Here is a 22124-nt window from a genome sequence, read left to right as displayed (position 1 = left end):
TGAGTGGTGTACAAGAACCCCCAGATCTCTCTTTACTGCCCCTTTACCTAAATTGATTCCACTTAGGTGGTAATCTGCCTTCCTGTTCTTGCCACCAAAGTGGATAAGGATCCATTTATCCACGTGAAAGTGCATCTGCCATGCATCTGAGCACTCACCTAACTTGTCCAGGTCACCCTGTAATCTCCTAACATCCTCATCACATTTCACCCTGCCACCCAGCTGATGAAATTTGCGAATGTTATTGCTAATACCATCTTGTATATCCTGAAGATAGATTGTAAAAAGCTGCGGTCCCAGTACTGATCCGTGCGGTACCCCACTGGTCAGTGCCTGGCATTCCGAAATGGAGGGGTGGAGGAGTGTGGAAGGATGAGAGAATGCAGGCTGCGGCCCTATGAAGCAGGGGGAGGGCTTGCAGTTGGCCTGTGTGGGGATGTGGGAGACTACAGGAGCCTGGTGGGCAAGGGCTGGCTGAAAGGCAGCTGGAGGGACGGAGGGAGGGAAGCACGCACGGAGGAGGAAGAGCAAAGAGAAAAGAGAAAAAAAAGCCAAAGGGGATAAAGAGAAAGAGCAAGAAAGAAAATGTGGCTGGCCAGCACGCCTTGAAGTAGGGAGAAAAGGCAGGGGCCAGCGCCTACGGCCATGCTAGTCTGAAAACGCCCGATCTCGTCTGATCTCGAAAACTAAGCAGACTCAGGCCTGGTTAGTACTTGGATGGGAGACCGCCTGGGAATACCAGGTGCTGTAGGCTTTTTCCGCCAGCAGTGGCTGCTCAAGTCACCCCTCTGCACTTGTCTTGTGCCAGGCAATGGAGCGGCAGGTTATTTTTGCTGCTGCTGCTGTGCCTGGCATCAGTCTCCTGCAGGCACGAGACACGGAGGGGAGGAGAGCGGAGCGCTGCCAAAATCAGCAAGAAAGGCGGAAAGAAAGGGATTGGGGCTGCACGCTGTCTGCGGGTGGCAGTCAGGAAAGGCGGACAATAGACAATAGGTGCAGGAGTTGGCCATTCTGCCCTTCCAGCCTGCACCACCATTCAATATGATCATGGCTGATCATCCTTAATCAGTATCCTGTTCCTGCCTTATCTCCATAACCCTTGATTCCACTATCCTTGAGAGCTCTATCCAACTCTTTCTTAAATGAATCCAGAGACTGGGCCTCCACTGCCCTCTGGGGCAGAGCATTCCACACAGCCACCACTCTCTGGGTGAAGAAGTTTCTCCTCATCTCTGTCCTAAATGGTCTACCCCGTATTTTTAAGCTGTGTCCTCTGTTTCGGCACTCACCCCGCAGCGGAAACAAGTTGCCTGCCGCCAGAGTGTCCAATCCTTTGATCATCTTATATGTCTCAACCAGATCCCCTCTCAGTCTTCTAAACTCAAGGGTACACAAGCCCAGTCGCTCCAGTCTTTCAGTGTAAGGTAATCCCGCCATTCCAGGAATTGACCTCGTGAACCTACGCTGCATTCCCTCAATAGCCAGAATGTCTCTCCTCAAATTTGGAGACCAGAACTGCACACAGTACTCCAGGTGTGGTCTCACCAGGGCCCTGTACAGCTGCAGAAGGACCTCTTTGCTTCTATACTCAATCCCTCTTGTTATGAAGGCCAGCATGCTATTAGCCTTCTTCACTACCTGCTGTACCTGCATGCTTACCTTCATTGAGTGGTGTACAAGAACCCCCAGATCTCTCTGTACTGCCCCTTTACCTAAATTGATTCCACTTAGGTGGTAATCTGCCTTCCTGTTCTTGCCACCAAAGTGGATAAGGATCCATTTATCCACGTGAAAGTGCATCTGCCATGCATCTGAGCACTCACCTAACTTGTCCAGGTCACCCTGTAATCTCCTAAGATCCTCATCACATTTCACCCTGCCACCCAGCTGATGAAATTTGCGAATGTTATTGCTAATACCATCTTGTATATCCTGAAGATAGATTGTAAAAAGCTGCGGTCCCAGTACTGATCCGTGTGGTACCCCACTGGTCAGTGCCCGGCATTCCGAAATGGAGGGGTGGAGGAGTGTGGAAGGATGAGAGAATGCAGGCTGCGGCCCTATGAAGCAGGGGGAGGGCTTGCAGTTGGCCTGTGTGGGGATGTGTGAGACTACAGGAGCCTGGTGGGCAAGGGCTGGCTGAAAGGCAGCTGGAGGGACGGAGGGAGGGAAGCACGCACGGAGGAGGAAGAGCAAAGAGAAAAGAGAAAAAAAAGCCAAAGGGGATAAAGAGAAAGAGCAAGAAAGAAAATGTGGCTGGCCAGCACGCCTTGAAGTAGGGAGAAAAGGCAGGGGCCAGCGCCTACGGCCATACTAGTCTGAAAACGCCCGATCTCGTCTGATCTCGGAAGCTAAGCAGACTCAGGCCTGGTTAGTACTTGGATGGGAGACCGCCTGGGAATACCAGGTGCAGTAGGCTTTTTCCGCCAGCAGTGGCTGCTCAAGTCACCCCTCTGCACTTGTCTTGTGCCAGGCAATGGAGCGGCAGGTTATTTTTGCTGCTGCTGCTGTGCCTGGCATCAGTCTCCTGCAGGCACGAGACACGGAGGGGAGGAGAGCGGAGCGCTGCCAAAATCAGCAAGAAAGGCGGAAAGAAAGGGATTGGGGCTGCACGCTGTCTGCGGGTGGCAGTCAGGAAAGGCGGACAATAGACAATAGGTGCAGGAGTTGGCCATTCTGCCCTTCCAGCCTGCACCACCATTCAATATGATCATGGCTGATCATCCTTAATCAGTATCCTGTTCCTGCCTTATCTCCATAACCCTTGATTCCACTATCCTTGAGAGCTCTATCCAACTCTTTCTTAAATGAATCCAGAGACTGGGCCTCCACTGCCCTCTGGGGCAGAGCATTCCACACAGCCACCACTCTCTGGGTGAAGAAGTTTCTCCTCATCTCTGTCCTAAATGGTCTACCCCGTATTTTTAAGCTGTGTCCTCTGTTTCGGCACTCACCCCGCAGCGGAAACATGTTGCCTGCCGCCAGAGTGTCCAATCCTTTGATCATCTTATATGTCTCAACCAGATCCCCTCTCAGTCTTCTAAACTCAAGGGTACACAAGCCCAGTCGCTCCAGTCTTTCAGTGTAAGGTAATCCCGCCATTCCAGGAATTGACCTCGTGAACCTACGCTGCATTCCCTCAATAGCCAGAATGTCTCTCCTCAAATTTGGAGACCAGAACTGCACACAGTATTCCAGGTGTGGTCTCACCAGGGCCCTGTACAGCTGCAGAAGGACCTCTTTGCTTCTATACTCAATCCCTCTTGTTATGAAGGCCAGCATGCTATTAGCCTTCTTCACTACCTGCTGTACCTGCATGCTTACCTTCATTGAGTGGTGTACAAGAACCCCCAGATCTCTCTGTACTGCCCCTTTACCTAAATTGATTCCACTTAGGTGGTAATCTGCCTTCCTGTTCTTGCCACCAAAGTGGATAAGGATCCATTTATCCACGTGAAAGTGCATCTGCCATGCATCTGAGCACTCACCTAACTTGTCCAGGTCACCCTGTAATCTCCTAACATCCTCATCACATTTCACCCTGCCACCCAGCTGATGAAATTTGCGAATGTTATTGCTAATACCATCTTGTATATCCTGAAGATAGATTGTAAAAAGCTGCGGTCCCAGTACTGATCCGTGCGGTACCCCACTGGTCAGTGCCCGGCATTCCGAAATGGAGGGGTGGAGGAGTGTGGAAGGATGAGAGAATGCAGGCTGCGGCCCTATGAAGCAGGGGGAGGGCTTGCAGTTGGCCTGTGTGGGGATGTGTGAGACTACAGGAGCCTGGTGGGCAAGGGCTGGCTGAAAGGCAGCTGGAGGGACGGAGGGAGGGAAGCACGCACGGAGGAGGAAGAGCAAAGAGAAAAGAGAAAAAAAAGCCAAAGGGGATAAAGAGAAAGAGCAAGAAAGAAAATGTGGCTGGCCAGCACGCCTTGAAGTAGGGAGAAAAGGCAGGGGCCAGCGCCTACGGCCATACTAGTCTGAAAACGCCCGATCTCGTCTGATCTCGGAAGCTAAGCAGACTCAGGCCTGGTTAGTACTTGGATGGGAGACCGCCTGGGAATACCAGGTGCAGTAGGCTTTTTCCGCCAGCAGTGGCTGCTCAAGTCACCCCTCTGCACTTGTCTTGTGCCAGGCAATGGAGCGGCAGGTTATTTTTGCTGCTGCTGCTGTGCCTGGCATCAGTCTCCTGCAGGCACGAGACACGGAGGGGAGGAGAGCGGAGCGCTGCCAAAATCAGCAAGAAAGGCGGAAAGAAAGGGATTGGGGCTGCACGCTGTCTGCGGGTGGCAGTCAGGAAAGGCGGACAATAGACAATAGGTGCAGGAGTTGGCCATTCTGCCCTTCCAGCCTGCACCACCATTCAATATGATCATGGCTGATCATCCTTAATCAGTATCCTGTTCCTGCCTTATCTCCATAACCCTTGATTCCACTATCCTTGAGAGCTCTATCCAACTCTTTCTTAAATGAATCCAGAGACTGGGCCTCCACTGCCCTCTGGGGCAGAGCATTCCACACAGCCACCACTCTCTGGGTGAAGAAGTTTCTCCTCATCTCTGTCCTAAATGGTCTACCCCGTATTTTTAAGCTGTGTCCTCTGTTTCGGCACTCACCCCGCAGCGGAAACATGTTGCCTGCCGCCAGAGTGTCCAATCCTTTGATCATCTTATATGTCTCAACCAGATCCCCTCTCAGTCTTCTAAACTCAAGGGTACACAAGCCCAGTCGCTCCAGTCTTTCAGTGTAAGGTAATCCCGCCATTCCAGGAATTGACCTCGTGAACCTACGCTGCATTCCCTCAATAGCCAGAATGTCTCTCCTCAAATTTGGAGACCAGAACTGCACACAGTACTCCAGGTGTGGTCTCACCAGGGCCCTGTACAGCTGCAGAAGGACCTCTTTGCTCCTATACTCAATCCCTCTTGTTATGAAGGCCAGCATGCTATTAGCCTTCTTCACTACCTGCTGTACCTGCATGCTTACCTTCATTGAGTGGTGTACAAGAACCCCCAGATCTCTCTGTACTGCCCCTTTACCTAAATTGATTCCACTTAGGTGGTAATCTGCCTTCCTGTTCTTGCCACCAAAGTGGATAAGGATCCATTTATCCACGTGAAAGTGCATCTGCCATGCATCTGAGCACTCACCTAACTTGTCCAGGTCACCCTGTAATCTCCTAAGATCCTCATCACATTTCACCCTGCCACCCAGCTGATGAAATTTGCGAATGTTATTGCTAATACCATCTTGTATATCCTGAAGATAGATTGTAAAAAGCTGCGGTCCCAGTACTGATCCGTGCGGTACCCCACTGGTCAGTGCCTGGCATTCCGAAATGGAGGGGTGGAGGAGTGTGGAAGGATGAGAGAATGCAGGCTGCGGCCCTATGAAGCAGGGGGAGGGCTTGCAGTTGGCCTGTGTGGGGATGTGGGAGACTACAGGAGCCTGGTGGGCAAGGGCTGGCTGAAAGGCAGCTGGAGGGACGGAGGGAGGGAAGCACGCACGGAGGAGGAAGAGCAAAGAGAAAAGAGAAAAAAAAGCCAAAGGGGATAAAGAGAAAGAGCAAGAAAGAAAATGTGGCTGGCCAGCACGCCTTGAAGTAGGGAGAAAAGGCAGGGGCCAGCGCCTACGGCCGTACTAGTCTGAAAACGCCCGATCTCATCTGATCTCGGAAGCTAAGCAGACTCAGGCCTGGTTAGTACTTGGATGGGAGACCGCCTGGGAATACCAGGTGCAGTAGGCTTTTTCCGCCAGCAGTGGCTGCTCAGGTCACCCCTCTGCACTTGTCTTGTGCCAGGCAATGGAGCGGCAGGTTATTTTTGCTGCTGCTGCTGTGCCTGGCATCAGTCTCCTGCAGGCACGAGACACGGAGGGGAGGAGAGCGGAGCGCTGCCAAAATCAGCAAGAAAGGCGGAAAGAAAGGGATTGGGGCTGCACGCTGTCTGCGGGTGGCAGTCAGGAAAGGCGGACAATAGACAATAGGTGCAGGAGTTGGCCATTCTGCCCTTCCAGCCTGCACCACCATTCAATATGATCATGGCTGATCATCCTTAATCAGTATCCTGTTCCTGCCTTATCTCCATAACCCTTGATTCCACTATCCTTGAGAGCTCTATCCAACTCTTTCTTAAATGAATCCAGAGACTGGGCCTCCACTGCCCTCTGGGGCAGAGCATTCCACACAGCCACCACTCTCTGGGTGAAGAAGTTTCTCCTCATCTCTGTCCTAAATGGTCTACCCCGTATTTTAAGCTGTGTCCTCTGTTTCGGCACTCACCCCGCAGCGGAAACATGTTGCCTGCCGCCAGAGTGTCCAATCCTTTGATCATCTTATATGTCTCAACCAGATCCCCTCTCAGTCTTCTAAACTCAAGGGTACACAAGCCCAGTCGCTCCAGTCTTTCAGTGTAAGGTAATCCCGCCATTCCAGGAATTGACCTCGTGAACCTACGCTGCATTCCCTCAATAGCCAGAATGTCTCTCCTCAAATTTGGAGACCAGAACTGCACACAGTACTCCAGGTGTGGTCTCACCAGGGCCCTGTACAGCTGCAGAAGGACCTCTTTGCTTCTATACTCAATCCCTCTTGTTATGAAGGCCAGCATGCTATTAGCCTTCTTCACTACCTGCTGTACCTGCATGCTTACCTTCATTGAGTGGTGTACAAGAACCCCCAGATCTCTCTGTACTGCCCCTTTACCTAAATTGATTCCACTTAGGTGGTAATCTGCCTTCCTGTTCTTGCCACCAAAGTGGATAAGGATCCATTTATCCACGTGGAAGTGCATCTGCCATGCATCTGAGCACTCACCTAACTTGTCCAGGTCACCCTGTAATCTCCTAACATCCTCATCACATTTCACCCTGCCACCCAGCTGATGAAATTTGCGAATGTTATTGCTAATACCATCTTGTATATCCTGAAGATAGATTGTAAAAAGCTGCGGTCCCAGTACTGATCCGTGCGGTACCCCACTGGTCAGTGCCTGGCATTCCGAAATGGAGGGGTGGAGGAGTGTGGAAGGATGAGAGAATGCAGGCTGCGGCCCTATGAAGCAGGGGGAGGGCTTGCAGTTGGCCTGTGTGGGGATGTGGGAGACTACAGGAGCCTGGTGGGCAAGGGCTGGCTGAAAGGCAGCTGGAGGGACGGAGGGAGGGAAGCACGCACGGAGGAGGAAGAGCAAAGAGAAAAGAGAAAAAAAAGCCAAAGGGGATAAAGAGAATGAGCAACAAAGAAAATGTGGCTGGCCAGCACGCCTTGAAGTAGGGAGAAAAGGCAGGGGCCAACGCCTACGGCCATACTAGTCTGAAAACGTCTGATCTCGGAAACTAAGCAGACTCAGGCCTGGTTAGTACTTGGATGGGAGACCGCCTGGGAATACCAGGTGCAGTAGGCTTTTTCCGCCAGCAGTGGCTGCTCAAGTCACCCCTCTGCACTTGTCTTGTGCCAGGCAATGGAGCGGCAGGTTATTTTTGCTGCTGCTGCTGTGCCTGGCATCAGTCTCCTGCAGGCACGAGACACGGAGGGGAGGAGAGCGGAGCGCTGCCAAAATCAGCAAGAAAGGCGGAAAGAAAGGGATTGGGGCTGCACGCTGTCTGCGGGTGGCAGTCAGGAAAGGCGGACAATAGACAATAGGTGCAGGAGTTGGCCATTCTGCCCTTCCAGCCTGCACCACCATTCAATATGATCATGGCTGATCATCCTTAATCAGTATCCTGTTCCTGCCTTATCTCCATAACCCTTGATTCCACTATCCTTGAGAGCTCTATCCAACTCTTTCTTAAATGAATCCAGAGACTGGGCCTCCACTGCCCTCTGGGGCAGAGCATTCCACACAGCCACCACTCTCTGGGTGAAGAAGTTTCTCCTCATCTCTGTCCTAAATGGTCTACCCCGTATTTTTAAGCTGTGTCCTCTGTTTCGGCACTCACCCCGCAGCGGAAACATGTTGCCTGCCGCCAGAGTGTCCAATCCTTTGATCATCTTATATGTCTCAACCAGATCCCCTCTCAGTCTTCTAAACTCAAGGGTACACAAGCCCAGTCGCTCCAGTCTTTCAGTGTAAGGTAATCCCGCCATTCCAGGAATTGACCTCGTGAACCTACGCTGCATTCCCTCAATAGCCAGAATGTCTCTCCTCAAATTTGGAGACCAGAACTGCACACAGTACTCCAGGTGTGGTCTCACCAGGGCCCTGTACAGCTGCAGAAGGACCTCTTTGCTTCTATACTCAATCCCTCTTGTTATGAAGGCCAGCATGCTATTAGCCTTCTTCACTACCTGCTGTACCTGCATGCTTACCTTCATTGAGTGGTGTACAAGAACCCCCAGATCTCTCTGTACTGCCCCTTTACCTAAATTGATTCCACTTAGGTGGTAATCTGCCTTCCTGTTCTTGCCACCAAAGTGGATAAGGATCCATTTATCCACGTGAAAGTGCATCTGCCATGCATCTGAGCACTCACCTAACTTGTCCAGGTCACCCTGTAATCTCCTAACATCCTCATCACATTTCACCCTGCCACCCAGCTGATGAAATTTGCGAATGTTATTGCTAATACCATCTTGTATATCCTGAAGATAGATTGTAAAAAGCTGCGGTCCCAGTACTGATCCGTGCGGTACCCCACTGGTCAGTGCCCGGCATTCCGAAATGGAGGGGTGGAGGAGTGTGGAAGGATGAGAGAATGCAGGCTGCGGCCCTATGAAGCAGGGGGAGGGCTTGCAGTTGGCCTGTGTGGGGATGTGTGAGACTACAGGAGCCTGGTGGGCAAGGGCTGGCTGAAAGGCAGCTGGAGGGACGGAGGGAGGGAAGCACGCACGGAGGAGGAAGAGCAAAGAGAAAAGAGAAAAAAAAGCCAAAGGGGATAAAGAGAAAGAGCAAGAAAGAAAATGTGGCTGGCCAGCACGCCTTGAAGTAGGGAGAAAAGGCAGGGGCCAGCGCCTACGGCCATACTAGTCTGAAAACGCCCGATCTCGTCTGATCTCGGAAGCTAAGCAGACTCAGGCCTGGTTAGTACTTGGATGGGAGACCGCCTGGGAATACCAGGTGCAGTAGGCTTTTTCCGCCAGCAGTGGCTGCTCAAGTCACCCCTCTGCACTTGTCTTGTGCCAGGCAATGGAGCGGCAGGTTATTTTTGCTGCTGCTGCTGTGCCTGGCATCAGACACGGAGGGGAGGAGAGCGGAGCGCTGCCAAAATCAGCAAGAAAGGCGGAAAGAAAGGGATTGGGGCTGCACGCTGTCTGCGGGTGGCAGTCAGGAAAGGCGGACAATAGACAATAGGTGCAGGAATTGGCCATTCTGCCCTTCCAGCCTGCACCACCATTCAATATGATCATGGCTGATCATCCTTAATCAGTATCCTGTTCCTGCCTTATCTCCATAACCCTTGATTCCACTATCCTTGAGAGCTCTATCCAACTCTTTCTTAAATGAATCCAGAGACTGGGCCTCCACTGCCCTCTGGGGCAGAGCATTCCACACAGCCACCACTCTCTGGGTGAAGAAGTTTCTCCTCATCTCTGTCCTAAATGGTCTACCCCGTATTTTTAAGCTGTGTCCTCTGTTTCGGCACTCACCCCGCAGCGGAAACATGTTGCCTGCCGCCAGAGTGTCCAATCCTTTGATCATCTTATATGTCTCAACCAGATCCCCTCTCAGTCTTCTAAACTCAAGGGTACACAAGCCCAGTCGCTCCAGTCTTTCAGTGTAAGGTAATCCCGCCATTCCAGGAATTGACCTCGTGAACCTACGCTGCATTCCCTCAATAGCCAGAATGTCTCTCCTCAAATTTGGAGACCAGAACTGCACACAGTACTCCAGGTGTGGTCTCACCAGGGCCCTGTACAGCTGCAGAAGGACCTCTTTGCTTCTATACTCAATCCCTCTTGTTATGAAGGCCAGCATGCTATTAGCCTTCTTCACTACCTGCTGTACCTGCATGCTTACCTTCATTGAGTGGTGTACAAGAACCCCCAGATCTCTCTGTACTGCCCCTTTACCTAAATTGATTCCACTTAGGTGGTAATCTGCCTTCCTGTTCTTGCCACCAAAGTGGATAAGGATCCATTTATCCACGTGAAAGTGCATCTGCCATGCATCTGAGCACTCACCTAACTTGTCCAGGTCACCCTGTAATCTCCTAACATCCTCATCACATTTCACCCTGCCACCCAGCTGATGAAATTTGCGAATGTTATTGCTAATACCATCTTGTATATCCTGAAGATAGATTGTAAAAAGCTGCGGTCCCAGTACTGATCCGTGCGGTACCCCACTGGTCAGTGCCCGGCATTCCGAAATGGAGGGGTGGAGGAGTGTGGAAGGATGAGAGAATGCAGGCTGCGGCCCTATGAAGCAGGGGGAGGGCTTGCAGTTGGCCTGTGTGGGGATGTGTGAGACTACAGGAGCCTGGTGGGCAAGGGCTGGCTGAAAGGCAGCTGGAGGGACGGAGGGAGGGAAGCACGCACGGAGGAGGAAGAGCAAAGAGAAAAGAGAAAAAAAAGCCAAAGGGGATAAAGAGAAAGAGCAAGAAAGAAAATGTGGCTGGCCAGCACGCCTTGAAGTAGGGAGAAAAGGCAGGGGCCAGCGCCTACGGCCATACTAGTCTGAAAACGCCTGATCTCGGAAGCTAAGCAGACTCAGGCCTGGTTAGTACTTGGATGGGAGACCGCCTGGGAATACCAGGTGCAGTAAGCTTTTTCCGCCAGCAGTGGCTGCTCAAGTCACCCCTCTGCACTTGTCTTGTGCCAGGCAATGGAGCGGCAGGTTATTTTTGCTGCTGCTGCTGTGCCTGGCATCAGTCTCCTGCAGGCACGAGACACGGAGGGGAGGAGAGCGGAGCGCTGCCAAAATCAGCAAGAAAGGCGGAAAGAAAGGGATTGGGGCTGCACGCTGTCTGCGGGTGGCAGTCAGGAAAGGCGGACAATAGACAATAGGTGCAGGAGTTGGCCATTCTGCCCTTCCAGCCTGCACCACCATTCAATATGATCATGGCTGATCATCCTTAATCAGTATCCTGTTCCTGCCTTATCTCCATAACCCTTGATTCCACTATCCTTGAGAGCTCTATCCAACTCTTTCTTAAATGAATCCAGAGACTGGGCCTCCACTGCCCTCTGGGGCAGAGCATTCCACACAGCCACCACTCTCTGGGTGAAGAAGTTTCTCCTCATCTCTGTCCTAAATGGTCTACCCCGTATTTTTAAGCTGTGTCCTCTGTTTCGGCACTCACCCCACAGCGGAAACATGTTGCCTGCCGCCAGAGTGTCCAATCCTTTGATCATCTTATATGTCTCAACCAGATCCCCTCTCAGTCTTCTAAACTCAAGGGTACACAAGCCCAGTCGCTCCAGTCTTTCAGTGTAAGGTAATCCCGCCATTCCAGGAATTGACCTCGTGAACCTACGCTGCATTCCCTCAATAGCCAGAATGTCTCTCCTCAAATTTGGAGACCAGAACTGCACACAGTACTCCAGGTGTGGTCTCACCAGGGCCCTGTACAGCTGCAGAAGGACCTCTTTGCTTCTATACTCAATCCCTCTTGTTATGAAGGCCAGCATGCTATTAGCCTTCTTCACTACCTGCTGTACCTGCATGCTTACCTTCATTGAGTGGTGTACAAGAACCCCCAGATCTCTCTGTACTGCCCCTTTACCTTAATTGATTCCACTTAGGTGGTAATCTGCCTTCCTGTTCTTGCCACCAAAGTGGATAAGGATCCATTTATCCACGTGAAAGTGCATCTGCCATGCATCTGAGCACTCACCTAACTTGTCCAGGTCACCCTGTAATCTCCTAACATCCTCATCACATTTCACCCTGCCACCCAGCTGATGAAATTTGCGAATGTTATTGCTAATACCATCTTGTATATCCTGAAGATAGATTGTAAAAAGCTGCGGTCCCAGTACTGATCCGTGCGGTACCCCACTGGTCAGTGCCCGGCATTCCGAAATGGAGGGGTGGAGGAGTGTGGAAGGATGAGAGAATGCAGGCTGCGGCCCTATGAAGCAGGGGGAGGGCTTGCAGTTGGCCTGTGTGGGGATGTGGGAGACTACAGGAGCCTGGTGGGCAAGGGCTGGCTGAAAGGCAGCTGGAGGGACGGAGGGAGGGAAGCACGCACGGAGGAGGAAGAGCAAAGAGAAAAGAGAAAAAAAAGCCAAAGGGGATAAAGAGAAAGAGCAAGAAAGAAAATGTGGCTGGCCAGCACGCCTTGAAGTAGGGAGAAAAGGCAGGGGCCAGCGCCTACGGCCATACTAGTCTGAAAATGCCCGATCTCGTCTGATCTCGGAAGCTAAGCAGACTCAGGCCTGGTTAGTACTTGGATGGGAGACCGCCTGGGAATACCAGGTGCAGTAGGCTTTTTCCGCCAGCAGTGGCTGCTCAAGTCACCCCTCTGCACTTGTCTTGTGCCAGGCAATGGAGCGGCAGGTTATTTTTGCTGCTGCTGCTGTGCCTGGCATCAGTCTCCTGCAGGCACGAGACACGGAGGGGAGGAGAGCGGAGCGCTGCCAAAATCAGCAAGAAAGGCGGAAAGAAAGGGATTGGGGCTGCACGCTGTCTGCGGGTGGCAGTCAGGAAAGGCGGACAATAGACAATAGGTGCAGGAGTTGGCCATTCTGCCCTTCCAGCCTGCACCACCATTCAATATGATCATGGCTGATCATCCTTAATCAGTATCCTGTTCCTGCCTTATCTCCATAACCCTTGATTCCACTATCCTTGAGAGCTCTATCCAACTCTTTCTTAAATGAATCCAGAGACTGGGCCTCCACTGCCCTCTGGGGCAGAGCATTCCACACAGCCACCACTCTCTGGGTGAAGAAGTTTCTCCTCATCTCTGTCCTAAATGGTCTACCCCGTATTTTTAAGCTGAGTCCTCTGTTTCGGCACTCACCCCGCAGCGGAAACATGTTGCCTGCCGCCAGAGTGTCCAATCCTTTGATCATCTTATATGTCTCAACCAGATCCCCTCTCAGTCTTCTAAACTCAAGGGTACACAAGCCCAGTCGCTCCAGTCTTTCAGTGTAAGGTAATCCCGCCATTCCAGGAATTGACCTCGTGAACCTACGCTGCATTCCCTCAATAGCCAGAATGTCTCTCCTCAAATTTGGAGACCAGAACTGCACACAGTACTCCAGGTGTGGTCTCACCAGGGCCCTGTACAGCTGCAGAAGGACCTCTTTGCTTCTATACTCAATCCCTCTTGTTATGAAGGCCAGCATGCTATTAGCCTTCTTCACTACCTGCTGTACCTGCATGCTTACCTTCATTGAGTGGTGTACAAGAACCCCCAGATCTCTCTTTACTGCCCCTTTACCTAAATTGATTCCACTTAGGTGGTAATCTGCCTTCCTGTTCTTGCCACCAAAGTGGATAAGGATCCATTTATCCACGTGAAAGTGCATCTGCCATGCATCTGAGCACTCACCTAACTTGTCCAGGTCACCCTGTAATCTCCTAACATCCTCATCACATTTCACCCTGCCACCCAGCTGATGAAATTTGCGAATGTTATTGCTAATACCATCTTGTATATCCTGAAGATAGATTGTAAAAAGCTGCGGTCCCAGTACTGATCCGTGCGGTACCCCACTGGTCAGTGCCTGGCATTCCGAAATGGAGGGGTGGAGGAGTGTGGAAGGATGAGAGAATGCAGGCTGCGGCCCTATGAAGCAGGGGGAGGGCTTGCAGTTGGCCTGTGTGGGGATGTGGGAGACTACAGGAGCCTGGTGGGCAAGGGCTGGCTGAAAGGCAGCTGGAGGGACGGAGGGAGGGAAGCACGCACGGAGGAGGAAGAGCAAAGAGAAAAGAGAAAAAAAAGCCAAAGGGGATAAAGAGAAAGAGCAAGAAAGAAAATGTGGCTGGCCAGCACGCCTTGAAGTAGGGAGAAAAGGCAGGGGCCAGCGCCTACGGCCATACTAGTCTGAAAACGCCCGATCTCGTCTGATCTCGAAAACTAAGCAGACTCAGGCCTGGTTAGTACTTGGATGGGAGACCGCCTGGGAATACCAGGTGCTGTAGGCTTTTTCCGCCAGCAGTGGCTGCTCAAGTCACCCCTCTGCACTTGTCTTGTGCCAGGCAATGGAGCGGCAGGTTATTTTTGCTGCTGCTGCTGTGCCTGGCATCAGTCTCCTGCAGGCACGAGACACGGAGGGGAGGAGAGCGGAGCGCTGCCAAAATCAGCAAGAAAGGCGGAAAGAAAGGGATTGGGGCTGCACGCTGTCTGCGGGTGGCAGTCAGGAAAGGCGGACAATAGACAATAGGTGCAGGAGTTGGCCATTCTGCCCTTCCAGCCTGCACCACCATTCAATATGATCATGGCTGATCATCCTTAATCAGTATCCTGTTCCTGCCTTATCTCCATAACCCTTGATTCCACTATCCTTGAGAGCTCTATCCAACTCTTTCTTAAATGAATCCAGAGACTGGGCCTCCACTGCCCTCTGGGGCAGAGCATTCCACACAGCCACCACTCTCTGGGTGAAGAAGTTTCTCCTCATCTCTGTCCTAAATGGTCTACCCCGTATTTTTAAGCTGTGTCCTCTGTTTCGGCACTCACCCCGCAGCGGAAACAAGTTGCCTGCCGCCAGAGTGTCCAATCCTTTGATCATCTTATATGTCTCAACCAGATCCCCTCTCAGTCTTCTAAACTCAAGGGTACACAAGCCCAGTCGCTCCAGTCTTTCAGTGTAAGGTAATCCCGCCATTCCAGGAATTGACCTCGTGAACCTACGCTGCATTCCCTCAATAGCCAGAATGTCTCTCCTCAAATTTGGAGACCAGAACTGCACACAGTACTCCAGGTGTGGTCTCACCAGGGCCCTGTACAGCTGCAGAAGGACCTCTTTGCTTCTATACTCAATCCCTCTTGTTATGAAGGCCAGCATGCTATTAGCCTTCTTCACTACCTGCTGTACCTGCATGCTTACCTTCATTGAGTGGTGTACAAGAACCCCCAGATCTCTCTGTACTGCCCCTTTACCTAAATTGATTCCACTTAGGTGGTAATCTGCCTTCCTGTTCTTGCCACCAAAGTGGATAAGGATCCATTTATCCACGTGAAAGTGCATCTGCCATGCATCTGAGCACTCACCTAACTTGTCCAGGTCACCCTGTAATCTCCTAAGATCCTCATCACATTTCACCCTGCCACCCAGCTGATGAAATTTGCGAATGTTATTGCTAATACCATCTTGTATATCCTGAAGATAGATTGTAAAAAGCTGCGGTCCCAGTACTGATCCGTGTGGTACCCCACTGGTCAGTGCCCGGCATTCCGAAATGGAGGGGTGGAGGAGTGTGGAAGGATGAGAGAATGCAGGCTGCGGCCCTATGAAGCAGGGGGAGGGCTTGCAGTTGGCCTGTGTGGGGATGTGGGAGACTACAGGAGCCTGGTGGGCAAGGGCTGGCTGAAAGGCAGCTGGAGGGACGGAGGGAGGGAAGCACGCACGGAGGAGGAAGAGCAAAGAGAAAAGAGAAAAAAAAGCCAAAGGGGATAAAGAGAAAGAGCAAGAAAGAAAATGTGGCTGGCCAGCACGCCTTGAAGTAGGGAGAAAAGGCAGGGGCCAGCGCCTACGGCCATACTAGTCTGAAAACGCCCGATCTCGTCTGATCTCGGAAGCTAAGCAGACTCAGGCCTGGTTAGTACTTGGATGGGAGACCGCCTGGGAATACCAGGTGCAGTAGGCTTTTTCCGCCAGCAGTGGCTGCTCAAGTCACCCCTCTGCACTTGTCTTGTGCCAGGCAATGGAGCGGCAGGTTATTTTTGCTGCTGCTGCTGTGCCTGGCATCAGTCTCCTGCAGGCACGAGACACGGAGGGGAGGAGAGCGGAGCGCTGCCAAAATCAGCAAGAAAGGCGGAAAGAAAGGGATTGGGGCTGCACGCTGTCTGCGGGTGGCAGTCAGGAAAGGCGGACAATAGACAATAGGTGCAGGAGTTGGCCATTCTGCCCTTCCAGCCTGCACCACCATTCAATATGATCATGGCTGATCATCCTTAATCAGTATCCTGTTCCTGCCTTATCTCCATAACCCTTGATTCCACTATCCTTGAGAGCTCTATCCAACTCTTTCTTAAATGAATCCAGAGACTGGGCCTCCACTGCCCTCTGGGGCAGAGCATTCCACACAGCCACCACTCTCTGGGTGAAGAAGTTTCTCCTCATCTCTGTCCTAAATGGTCTACCCCGTATTTTTAAGCTGTGTCCTCTGTTTCGGCACTCACCCCGCAGCGGAAACAAGTTGCCTGCCGCCAGAGTGTCCAATCCTTTGATCATCTTATATGTCTCAACCAGATCCCCTCTCAGTCTTCTAAACTCAAGGGTACACAAGCCCAGTCGCTCCAGTCTTTCAGTGTAAGGTAATCCCGCCATTCCAGGAATTGACCTCGTGAACCTACGCTGCATTCCCTCAATAGCCAGAATGTCTCTCCTCAAATTTGGAGACCAGAACTGCACACAGTACTCCAGGTGTGGTCTCACCAGGGCCCTGTACAGCTGCAGAAGGACCTCTTTGCTTCTATACTCAATCCCTCTTGTTATGAAGGCCAGCATGCTATTAGCCTTCTTCACTACCTGCTGTACCTGCATGCTTACCTTCATTGAGTGGTGTACAAGAACCCCCAGATCTCTCTGTACTGCCCCTTTACCTAAATTGATTCCACTTAGGTGGTAATCTGCCTTCCTGTTCTTGCCACCAAAGTGGATAAGGATCCATTTATCCACGTGAAAGTGCATCTGCCATGCATCTGAGCACTCACCTAACTTGTCCAGGTCACCCTGTAATCTCCTAAGATCCTCATCACATTTCACCCTGCCACCCAGCTGATGAAATTTGCGAATGTTATTGCTAATACCATCTTGTATATCCTGAAGATAGATTGTAAAAAGCTGCGGTCCCAGTACTGATCCGTGTGGTACCCCACTGGTCAGTGCCCGGCATTCCGAAATGGAGGGGTGGAGGAGTGTGGAAGGATGAGAGAATGCAGGCTGCGGCCCTATGAAGCAGGGGGAGGGCTTGCAGTTGGCCTGTGTGGGGATGTGGGAGACTACAGGAGCCTGGTGGGCAAGGGCTGGCTGAAAGGCAGCTGGAGGGACGGAGGGAGGGAAGCACGCACGGAGGAGGAAGAGCAAAGAGAAAAGAGAAAAAAAAGCCAAAGGGGATAAAGAGAAAGAGCAAGAAAGAAAATGTGGCTGGCCAGCACGCCTTGAAGTAGGGAGAAAAGGCAGGGGCCAGCGCCTACGGCCATACTAGTCTGAAAACGCCCGATCTCGTCTGATCTCGGAAGCTAAGCAGACTCAGGCCTGGTTAGTACTTGGATGGGAGACCGCCTGGGAATACCAGGTGCAGTAGGCTTTTTCCGCCAGCAGTGGCTGCTCAAGTCACCCCTCTGCACTTGTCTTGTGCCAGGCAATGGAGCGGCAGGTTATTTTTGCTGCTGCTGCTGTGCCTGGCATCAGTCTCCTGCAGGCACGAGACACGGAGGGGAGGAGAGCGGAGCGCTGCCAAAATCAGCAAGAAAGGCGGAAAGAAAGGGATTGGGGCTGCACGCTGTCTGCGGGTGGCAGTCAGGAAAGGCGGACAATAGACAATAGGTGCAGGAGTTGGCCATTCTGCCCTTCCAGCCTGCACCACCATTCAATATGATCATGGCTGATCATCCTTAATCAGTATCCTGTTCCTGCCTTATCTCCATAACCCTTGATTCCACTATCCTTGAGAGCTCTATCCAACTCTTTCTTAAATGAATCCAGAGACTGGGCCTCCACTGCCCTCTGGGGCAGAGCATTCCACACAGCCACCACTCTCTGGGTGAAGAAGTTTCTCCTCATCTCTGTCCTAAATGGTCTACCCCGTATTTTTAAGCTGTGTCCTCTGTTTCGGCACTCACCCCGCAGCGGAAACATGTTGCCTGCCGCCAGAGTGTCCAATCCTTTGATCATCTTATATGTCTCAACCAGATCCCCTCTCAGTCTTCTAAACTCAAGGGTACACAAGCCCAGTCGCTCCAGTCTTTCAGTGTAAGGTAATCCCGCCATTCCAGGAATTGACCTCGTGAACCTACGCTGCATTCCCTCAATAGCCAGAATGTCTCTCCTCAAATTTGGAGACCAGAACTGCACACAGTATTCCAGGTGTGGTCTCACCAGGGCCCTGTACAGCTGCAGAAGGACCTCTTTGCTTCTATACTCAATCCCTCTTGTTATGAAGGCCAGCATGCTATTAGCCTTCTTCACTACCTGCTGTACCTGCATGCTTACCTTCATTGAGTGGTGTACAAGAACCCCCAGATCTCTCTGTACTGCCCCTTTACCTAAATTGATTCCACTTAGGTGGTAATCTGCCTTCCTGTTCTTGCCACCAAAGTGGATAAGGATCCATTTATCCACGTGAAAGTGCATCTGCCATGCATCTGAGCACTCACCTAACTTGTCCAGGTCACCCTGTAATCTCCTAACATCCTCATCACATTTCACCCTGCCACCCAGCTGATGAAATTTGCGAATGTTATTGCTAATACCATCTTGTATATCCTGAAGATAGATTGTAAAAAGCTGCGGTCCCAGTACTGATCCGTGCGGTACCCCACTGGTCAGTGCCCGGCATTCCGAAATGGAGGGGTGGAGGAGTGTGGAAGGATGAGAGAATGCAGGCTGCGGCCCTATGAAGCAGGGGGAGGGCTTGCAGTTGGCCTGTGTGGGGATGTGTGAGACTACAGGAGCCTGGTGGGCAAGGGCTGGCTGAAAGGCAGCTGGAGGGACGGAGGGAGGGAAGCACGCACGGAGGAGGAAGAGCAAAGAGAAAAGAGAAAAAAAAGCCAAAGGGGATAAAGAGAAAGAGCAAGAAAGAAAATGTGGCTGGCCAGCACGCCTTGAAGTAGGGAGAAAAGGCAGGGGCCAGCGCCTACGGCCATACTAGTCTGAAAACGCCCGATCTCGTCTGATCTCGGAAGCTAAGCAGACTCAGGCCTGGTTAGTACTTGGATGGGAGACCGCCTGGGAATACCAGGTGCAGTAGGCTTTTTCCGCCAGCAGTGGCTGCTCAAGTCACCCCTCTGCACTTGTCTTGTGCCAGGCAATGGAGCGGCAGGTTATTTTTGCTGCTGCTGCTGTGCCTGGCATCAGTCTCCTGCAGGCACGAGACACGGAGGGGAGGAGAGCGGAGCGCTGCCAAAATCAGCAAGAAAGGCGGAAAGAAAGGGATTGGGGCTGCACGCTGTCTGCGGGTGGCAGTCAGGAAAGGCGGACAATAGACAATAGGTGCAGGAGTTGGCCATTCTGCCCTTCCAGCCTGCACCACCATTCAATATGATCATGGCTGATCATCCTTAATCAGTATCCTGTTCCTGCCTTATCTCCATAACCCTTGATTCCACTATCCTTGAGAGCTCTATCCAACTCTTTCTTAAATGAATCCAGAGACTGGGCCTCCACTGCCCTCTGGGGCAGAGCATTCCACACAGCCACCACTCTCTGGGTGAAGAAGTTTCTCCTCATCTCTGTCCTAAATGGTCTACCCCGTATTTTTAAGCTGTGTCCTCTGTTTCGGCACTCACCCCGCAGCGGAAACATGTTGCCTGCCGCCAGAGTGTCCAATCCTTTGATCATCTTATATGTCTCAACCAGATCCCCTCTCAGTCTTCTAAACTCAAGGGTACACAAGCCCAGTCGCTCCAGTCTTTCAGTGTAAGGTAATCCCGCCATTCCAGGAATTGACCTCGTGAACCTACGCTGCATTCCCTCAATAGCCAGAATGTCTCTCCTCAAATTTGGAGACCAGAACTGCACACAGTACTCCAGGTGTGGTCTCACCAGGGCCCTGTACAGCTGCAGAAGGACCTCTTTGCTCCTATACTCAATCCCTCTTGTTATGAAGGCCAGCATGCTATTAGCCTTCTTCACTACCTGCTGTACCTGCATGCTTACCTTCATTGAGTGGTGTACAAGAACCCCCAGATCTCTCTGTACTGCCCCTTTACCTAAATTGATTCCACTTAGGTGGTAATCTGCCTTCCTGTTCTTGCCACCAAAGTGGATAAGGATCCATTTATCCACGTGAAAGTGCATCTGCCATGCATCTGAGCACTCACCTAACTTGTCCAGGTCACCCTGTAATCTCCTAAGATCCTCATCACATTTCACCCTGCCACCCAGCTGATGAAATTTGCGAATGTTATTGCTAATACCATCTTGTATATCCTGAAGATAGATTGTAAAAAGCTGCGGTCCCAGTACTGATCCGTGCGGTACCCCACTGGTCAGTGCCTGGCATTCCGAAATGGAGGGGTGGAGGAGTGTGGAAGGATGAGAGAATGCAGGCTGCGGCCCTATGAAGCAGGGGGAGGGCTTGCAGTTGGCCTGTGTGGGGATGTGGGAGACTACAGGAGCCTGGTGGGCAAGGGCTGGCTGAAAGGCAGCTGGAGGGACGGAGGGAGGGAAGCACGCACGGAGGAGGAAGAGCAAAGAGAAAAGAGAAAAAAAAGCCAAAGGGGATAAAGAGAATGAGCAACAAAGAAAATGTGGCTGGCCAGCACGCCTTGAAGTAGGGAGAAAAGGCAGGGGCCAGCGCCTACGGCCATACTAGTCTGAAAACGTCTGATCTCGGAAACTAAGCAGACTCAGGCCTGGTTAGTACTTGGATGGGAGACCGCCTGGGAATACCAGGTGCAGTAGGCTTTTTCCGCCAGCAGTGGCTGCTCAAGTCACCCCTCTGCACTTGTCTTGTGCCAGGCAATGGAGCGGCAGGTTATTTTTGCTGCTGCTGCTGTGCCTGGCATCAGTCTCCTGCAGGCACGAGACACGGAGGGGAGGAGAGCGGAGCGCTGCCAAAATCAGCAAGAAAGGCGGAAAGAAAGGGATTGGGGCTGCACGCTGTCTGCGGGTGGCAGTCAGGAAAGGCGGACAATAGACAATAGGTGCAGGAGTTGGCCATTCTGCCCTTCCAGCCTGCACCACCATTCAATATGATCATGGCTGATCATCCTTAATCAGTATCCTGTTCCTGCCTTATCTCCATAACCCTTGATTCCACTATCCTTGAGAGCTCTATCCAACTCTTTCTTAAATGAATCCAGAGACTGGGCCTCCACTGCCCTCTGGGGCAGAGCATTCCACACAGCCACCACTCTCTGGGTGAAGAAGTTTCTCCTCATCTCTGTCCTAAATGGTCTACCCCGTATTTTTAAGCTGTGTCCTCTGTTTCGGCACTCACCCCGCAGCGGAAACATGTTGCCTGCCGCCAGAGTGTCCAATCCTTTGATCATCTTATATGTCTCAACCAGATCCCCTCTCAGTCTTCTAAACTCAAGGGTACACAAGCCCAGTCGCTCCAGTCTTTCAGTGTAAGGTAATCCCGCCATTCCAGGAATTGACCTCGTGAACCTACGCTGCATTCCCTCAATAGCCAGAATGTCTCTCCTCAAATTTGGAGACCAGAACTGCACACAGTACTCCAGGTGTGGTCTCACCAGGGCCCTGTACAGCTGCAGAAGGACCTCTTTGCTTCTATACTCAATCCCTCTTGTTATGAAGGCCAGCATGCTATTAGCCTTCTTCACTACCTGCTGTACCTGCATGCTTACCTTCATTGAGTGGTGTACAAGAACCCCCAGATCTCTCTGTACTGCCCCTTTACCTAAATTGATTCCACTTAGGTGGTAATCTGCCTTCCTGTTCTTGCCACCAAAGTGGATAAGGATCCATTTATCCACGTGAAAGTGCATCTGCCATGCATCTGAGCACTCACCTAACTTGTCCAGGTCACCCTGTAATCTCCTAACATCCTCATCACATTTCACCCTGCCACCCAGCTGATGAAATTTGCGAATGTTATTGCTAATACCATCTTGTATATCCTGAAGATAGATTGTAAAAAGCTGCGGTCCCAGTACTGATCCGTGCGGTACCCCACTGGTCAGTGCCCGGCATTCCGAAATGGAGGGGTGGAGGAGTGTGGAAGGATGAGAGAATGCAGGCTGCGGCCCTATGAAGCAGGGGGAGGGCTTGCAGTTGGCCTGTGTGGGGATGTGGGAGACTACAGGAGCCTGGTGGGCAAGGGCTGGCTGAAAGGCAGCTGGAGGGACGGAGGGAGGGAAGCACGCACGGAGGAGGAAGA

At 51.8% G+C, this 22124-nt stretch overlaps 10 non-coding genes and 3 pseudogenes across 10 annotated transcripts; all 13 read left to right on the top strand.

Annotated features, from left to right (window-relative positions):
- The first annotated feature begins 635 nt into the window (after positions 1-635).
- LOC148151505 (5S ribosomal RNA) lies at positions 636-754 on the top strand. The gene has a single exon (XR_015755932.1). It is a non-coding gene; the product is annotated as a 5S ribosomal RNA (ribosomal RNA).
- Positions 755-2300: 1546 nt separating this feature from the next.
- On the top strand, positions 2301-2419 carry LOC148151504 (5S ribosomal RNA). Its single transcript, XR_015756555.1, has one exon. It is a non-coding gene; the product is annotated as a 5S ribosomal RNA (ribosomal RNA).
- Positions 2420-3965: 1546 nt separating this feature from the next.
- Positions 3966-4084, top strand: LOC148151503 (5S ribosomal RNA). The gene has a single exon (XR_015756554.1). It is a non-coding gene; the product is annotated as a 5S ribosomal RNA (ribosomal RNA).
- A 1546-nt stretch (positions 4085-5630) lies between these two features.
- LOC148151502 (5S ribosomal RNA) lies at positions 5631-5749 on the top strand. The gene has a single exon (XR_015756774.1). It is a non-coding gene; the product is annotated as a 5S ribosomal RNA (ribosomal RNA).
- Positions 5750-7294: 1545 nt separating this feature from the next.
- On the top strand, positions 7295-7403 carry LOC148151501 (5S ribosomal RNA; annotated as a pseudogene).
- A 1546-nt stretch (positions 7404-8949) lies between these two features.
- LOC148151500 (5S ribosomal RNA) lies at positions 8950-9068 on the top strand. The gene has a single exon (XR_015756552.1). It is a non-coding gene; the product is annotated as a 5S ribosomal RNA (ribosomal RNA).
- A 1529-nt stretch (positions 9069-10597) lies between these two features.
- On the top strand, positions 10598-10706 carry LOC148151499 (5S ribosomal RNA; annotated as a pseudogene).
- A 1546-nt stretch (positions 10707-12252) lies between these two features.
- On the top strand, positions 12253-12371 carry LOC148151498 (5S ribosomal RNA). The gene has a single exon (XR_015756740.1). It is a non-coding gene; the product is annotated as a 5S ribosomal RNA (ribosomal RNA).
- Positions 12372-13917: 1546 nt separating this feature from the next.
- LOC148151497 (5S ribosomal RNA) lies at positions 13918-14036 on the top strand. The gene has a single exon (XR_015755589.1). It is a non-coding gene; the product is annotated as a 5S ribosomal RNA (ribosomal RNA).
- Positions 14037-15582: 1546 nt separating this feature from the next.
- Positions 15583-15701, top strand: LOC148151496 (5S ribosomal RNA). The gene has a single exon (XR_015756551.1). It is a non-coding gene; the product is annotated as a 5S ribosomal RNA (ribosomal RNA).
- Positions 15702-17247: 1546 nt separating this feature from the next.
- Positions 17248-17366, top strand: LOC148151495 (5S ribosomal RNA). Its single transcript, XR_015756550.1, has one exon. It is a non-coding gene; the product is annotated as a 5S ribosomal RNA (ribosomal RNA).
- Positions 17367-18912: 1546 nt separating this feature from the next.
- On the top strand, positions 18913-19031 carry LOC148151494 (5S ribosomal RNA). Its single transcript, XR_015756549.1, has one exon. It is a non-coding gene; the product is annotated as a 5S ribosomal RNA (ribosomal RNA).
- A 1546-nt stretch (positions 19032-20577) lies between these two features.
- LOC148151493 (5S ribosomal RNA) lies at positions 20578-20686 on the top strand (annotated as a pseudogene).
- Positions 20687-22124: the final 1438 nt, after the last annotated feature.

This window comes from Chiloscyllium plagiosum, unplaced genomic scaffold (assembly GCF_037043375.1).
Source record: "Chiloscyllium plagiosum isolate Xiang-an unplaced genomic scaffold, Cpla_swu_hap1 HiC_scaffold_3, whole genome shotgun sequence".
Lineage (NCBI taxonomy): Eukaryota > Metazoa > Chordata > Chondrichthyes > Orectolobiformes > Hemiscylliidae > Chiloscyllium > Chiloscyllium plagiosum.
The sequence above is the reverse complement of the archived record's forward strand: the minus strand, read 5'-3'. Positions and strand labels throughout refer to the sequence as shown.